Below are 5,442 nucleotides of genomic sequence, written 5' to 3'. Positions count from 1 at the left end.
AGTGTATGTATGTATCGTAAAATATTGCAAAATGCGAAAAAATTATCTGAAATTCAAATTTAACCACCATCCTGTATTTAATCTGGAACCCTAACCCTATTCAGTGCACAAACTTTTGAAAAATATGCCAAAGTGGGTGTGAATACCAGGAGGCCAGGTTCACTGGGGGCCATCTTGGAAGCTGGCTTCTACAACCTTAACATGCTGGGCATGGTAGACTCGGAATAAATGGTAAACAATGAAAATAATGATTCCTGCACTCATGCAGTTTGTAGCCTGTTGAATAAAATCAACTTGAATCAACCCAGCAGGGAAATAAATACAAAACCTTAACAATGATAAAAGTACTTCAGAGAGAAATAGCTGATGCTTGGGACAGGGATGGGGTCCTCATCAAAATGGTCCCTTTTTTTTTTTTTTTTTTGGTGCAGGGATGGGGTCCTCATTAAAATACCCACTTTTTTCCTGGGGAAGAGGGGAAACAGGGTCTTGCTCTGTCTTCCAGGCTGGAGTGCAGTGGCATAATCATAGCTCACTGCAGCCTCAACCTCCTAGATTCAAGTAATCCTCCTGCTTCAGACTTTCAAGTAACTTGGACTACAGGCTCCAGTAGCCAAACTCAGCTAATTTTTTAAGATCTTTTTGTAGCGATGAGGTCTCGCTATGTTGCCCAGGCTGGTCTTGAACTCCTGGCCTCAAGTGATCCACCTTGGCCTCCCAAAGAGTTGGGATTACAGGCATGAGACACCTCACCCAGCCCACGTTTGCTTTATAGATTGAGTTTTTACATGTGATTTGATTTGTCTCTATGGGCATATAAGGGGTATATGGAGGGTTCTGTTGCTAAAAGAAGGAAATAAAACCCTGAAATGCATGGTTTTGAACCTTAGCTAAATCCATAAGCACACACAAATGAATGCATGTAAACATGGCGAGAACGGAATAGGGTCTGTAGTCTAGTTAACCGTTTTTACTAATGCTAATTTCCTGGTTTTGCTATTGCACTACAGTTGCATAAGATCAGCATTGGGGGAAGCCAGGTGAAGGACACATGGAACTCTTTGCACTACTTTTTCAACTTCACATGAGTCTATAATTATTTCAAAATAAAAGTTAATAAACAACCCATTAAAAAAAAAAAAAAAAGCAGCTGTTGTTTGGAAATGGAAGCAAGGTTAGATCAAAATAATCCAGACTTGGCAGGGTGTGGTGGCTCATGCCTGTAATCCCAGCACTTTGGGAGGCTGAGGTGGGTGGATCACCTGCGGTCAGGGGTTCAAGACCAGCCTGACCAAGATGGCGAAACCCCGTCTCTACCAAAAATACAAAAATTAGCTGGGCATCATGGCATATGCCTGTAGTCCCAGCTACTCAGGGGACTGAGACAGGAGAGGTGCTTGAATCCAGGAGGTGGAAGTTGCAGTGACCTGAGATCTCGCCACCGCACTCCAGCCGTGATAGAGCAAGACTCAGTATAAAAAAAAAACTCCAAATTCATGAAAGGACTGGAGAAGGGACTGATGGGTGGAGCCAAGGGTTCTGTCTGAAGAAATCGAAATTTTTTTTTTTTCTCTTTTGAGATGGAGTTTCGCTCTTGTTGCCCAGGTTGGAGTGCAATGGTACAATCTTGGCTCACTGCAACCTCCGCTTCCCGGGTTCAAGTGATTCTCCTGCTTCAGCCTCCTGAGTAGCTGGGATTACAGGTATGCGCCACCATGGCCAGTTAATTTTGTGTTTTTAATAGAGACAGGGTTTCTCCATGTTAGTCAGGCTGGTCTCAAACTCGCGACCTCTAGTGATCCGCCCACCTAGGTCTCCCAAAGTGCTGGCATTACAGGTGTGAGCCACCACGTCCAGCAGGAATGCAATTCTTACTGTTAATTATCCTGAGCAGTGTTGGTTTAGAACACAGAATGAGGCCAATTTTGAGGATAGGGGTAAGAGGTGTCCTCCTGGTTCTGGGCCCAGATGTGGGATCCGGAGAGGCCTGGAACACTTCCATTGGTAGGGCAGTTGTCCCTGGTCCCAAGGAAGAGGCTGGGGAAACCCTCAAAGAAGCCTGAGTTTTTGGGTGACCCAGCCTCTTAATTTAAATAGCAGATGAAAGAAATGTTTTCATTTTCTACCCCAAAATGAAGAAAGGGAACATTCTGCTGACATCAGTGTATCCCAGAGATCTGAAAGCCATTTGCTGACCCATGATTGAGGCTGATCAGTTGTTTTTTAAGGATAACTGTGGCCAATTGTTGATGGGTTTTCTGTTGTGGTGGTGGTTTGTTTTTTGTTTTTTGAGACAGGGTCTCGCTCTGTCAACTGAGGCTGGAGTGCAGGCAGTGGCACAATCAAGGCTCACTGCAGCCTTGTCCTGCTGGGCTTAAGTGGTCCTCCCACCTCAGCCACCCAATTAGCTGGGACTACAGGTGCTTGCCACCATGCCCAGCTAATATATATTTTTTTGAGATGGAGTGTCACTCTGTCACTCAGGCTGGAGTGCAGTGGCACAATCTCGGCTCACTGCAACCTCTGCCTTCCAGGCTCAAGTGATTCTCCTGCCTCAGCCTCCCGAATAGCTGGGATTACAAGCGTGAGACACCACACCTGGCTAATTTTTTGTTTTGTTTTGAGACAGGGTCTCACTCTGTCACCCAGATTGGAGTGCAATGCCTCAATCTTGGCTAACCACTACAACCTCTGCCTCCCAGGCTCAGGCGATTCTCCTGCCTCAGCCTCCTGAGTAGCTGGGATGACTGGCATGCGCCACTACCACCTGGCTAATTTTTTTGTATTTTTAGTAGAGAGGAGATTTCACCATGTTGGCCAGGCTGGTCCTGAACTCCTGACCTCAAAATGATCCACCCGCCTTGGTCTCCCAAAGTGCTGGGATTACAGGTGTAATCCAACGCACCCTGCGCCCAGCTAGTTGTTTTTTTTTTTTTGTATTTTGTATTTTAGTAGAGGTGGATTTTACCATGTTGGCCAGGCTGATCTCGAACTCCTGACCTCAGGTGATCCGCCCACCTCAGCCTCCCAAAGTGTTGGGATTACAGGCATCAGCCATCATGCCCAGCTCGAGCTAATTTTAAAACTTTTGTAGAGACAAGGTCTCATTATTTTGCCGAGGCTGGTCTTGAACTCCTGGACTCTTGAGACATTTGTTCAGGAGGAAGCCAACACCATGTATGAAGTTTAACCACCCTGAGATGGCCATGTCCTGAAGAAGCCCCGTCTAGCCATGCAGAGAGACTACATGGATAACAGATATCCCATTAAGCCTCTAGACGCTCCAACCATCCCAGCCCAGGTACCAGATAAATGAAAGAAACCTTCAGCTGCCATCTGACTAGAGAACCACCAGCTCACTCTAGTTAATTCCCGAAACTGAGAGGTTTTTTTTTTTGTTTGTTTTGTTTTGTTTTGTTTTGTTTTGAGACAGGGTTTCACTCTGTCCCCAGGCTGGAGTGCAGTGGTGCAATCACAGCTCACTGCAACCTCCACTTCCCAGGCTCAAGTGATCCTACCTCAGCCTCCCCAGTAGCTGGGACTACAGGCACATGCCACCATGCCCAGCTATTTTATTTTTTTCTAGAAACCAGGGTTTCACCATGTTGTGCAGGCTGGTCTGGAATTTCTGTGCCCAAGTGATCCTCCTGCCTTGGCCTCCCAACATACTGGGATTACAGGTATGAGCCACTGCACCTGGCTAGAACTGAGAGATTTAACAAGTCGTGGCCAGGTGTGGTGGCTCATGCCTGTAATCCCAGCACTTTGGGATGCCGAGGCAGGTGAATCATCTGAGGTCAGGAGTTCGAGACCAGCCTAGACAACATGGTGAAACCCCATCTTTAAAATACGAAAATTAGCCAAGTGTGGTGGCAGGCGCCTGTAGTCCCAGCTACTCCAGAGGCTGAGGCAGGAGAATTGCTTGACTCCAGGAGGTGTAGGTTGCAGTGAACCAAGATCACACCATTGCACTCCAGCCTGGGTGACAAGAGTGAAACTCTGTCTCAAAAAAAACAAACAAGTTGCTTTAAGTCACTCAGCTTGGGGCTGCTTGGTTGTGCCGCAAGAGGAGTGGAACAATGGATGAGACTGGATGTCCTCTGCTACCCAATGACTGGTGACCGTGAGCTTCCTGGGTCTGTAATTCCATCAGCTGTCCATCCCTTACCCTGGAGGGATAGCGGATTTATTCTTTGGGTAGACATAGGTTAAGCGTTTGTTTCTTTTATTTCCTCGATGAAAATTGCCACATGCTTTTGAGGCCCTGGATGGTTCAACCAGGTTGGCGGCTGCTAACGAGGGTGAAGATCTATATTCAGTCCATCTGGCACATGTGCAGAAGACCATTCTCCAACCCCAGGTCTTGACTACAAATGGCTGGCTCTCAGTTGGACAAACACACATCCCGATGAGAAGATACGGTTGGTTCATCACAACCTATCTCTTATTTCACAATAGTAATAGTAATCATTATAGCTACCATTTAATAAGGCTTCACCATGGGGCTGTAAGTCTTCATTGCTTAGCTTTACTAAACTAGATAATGTGTTTGCTTATCTCATGGATTTCTCTTAACCATTCCCTGAGATCCCCTACAGTTCTTATCTGTTTACCCCATTTTACAGAAGAGGAAAACTGAGGCTCAGAGAAGTGGAGTCACTTGGCCACAGTCACACAGTTGGAAAGTGGTAGAGCCAGGATGAGATGCTAGTTCTGACTCCAAAGCTAGTTATATATAGTAATAGCACCCAAGTAATGTATAGATTACCATGCTTTCACATGTGGCAAATTAAGGAATCAGAATGGATGATGCATGCTGCCCAAGCTGGACAGAGGATACGCCAGGGCACAAGTGACGGCTGACCCACTGCTCCACGGAACCCCAAGAAAGGCTCTAGAACAAAGCCCTGATTTCACAGTGAGATTAAAATTCTGCCCAAATCAGGGTACATGGGTGGAATTAATCAAAAAAGTTAATATGTATGCCTTTCACCCTAGCAATTCTACTTCTCATTTTGCAGAGACTCACTCATACAGTGGCACCAAGAGGTTATATGTGCAGGAGAACGTCCACTGCAGCTTTGCCAGTAGTGATGAAAACTGCTAACAGCCTAAGGGCCTAGCCAAAGTGGAATGCTCAAAAAAGATGGTTTGCTCAGCCGGGCGCAGTGGCTCACACCTGTAATCCCAGCACTTTGGGAGGCCGAGGCGGGCAGATCACGAGGTCAGCAGATCGAGACCATCCTGGCTGACACGGTGAAACCCTGTCTCTATTAAAATACAAAAAATTAGCCGGGCGTGGTGGTGGACGCCTGTGGTCCCAGCTACTCAGGAGGATGAGGTAGGAGAATGGCGTGAACCTGGGAGGAGCTTGCAGTGAGCCGAGATCGCGCCACTGCACTCCGGCCTGGGGGACAGAGCGAGACTCCGTCTAAAAAAAAA

Source organism: Rhinopithecus bieti, unplaced genomic scaffold, assembly GCF_001698545.2.
Source record: "Rhinopithecus bieti isolate Rb0 unplaced genomic scaffold, ASM169854v2 scaffold_2314, whole genome shotgun sequence".
In the NCBI taxonomy this organism is placed as follows: Eukaryota; Metazoa; Chordata; class Mammalia; order Primates; family Cercopithecidae; genus Rhinopithecus; species Rhinopithecus bieti.
The sequence above is the reverse complement of the archived record's forward strand: the minus strand, read 5'-3'. Positions refer to the sequence as shown.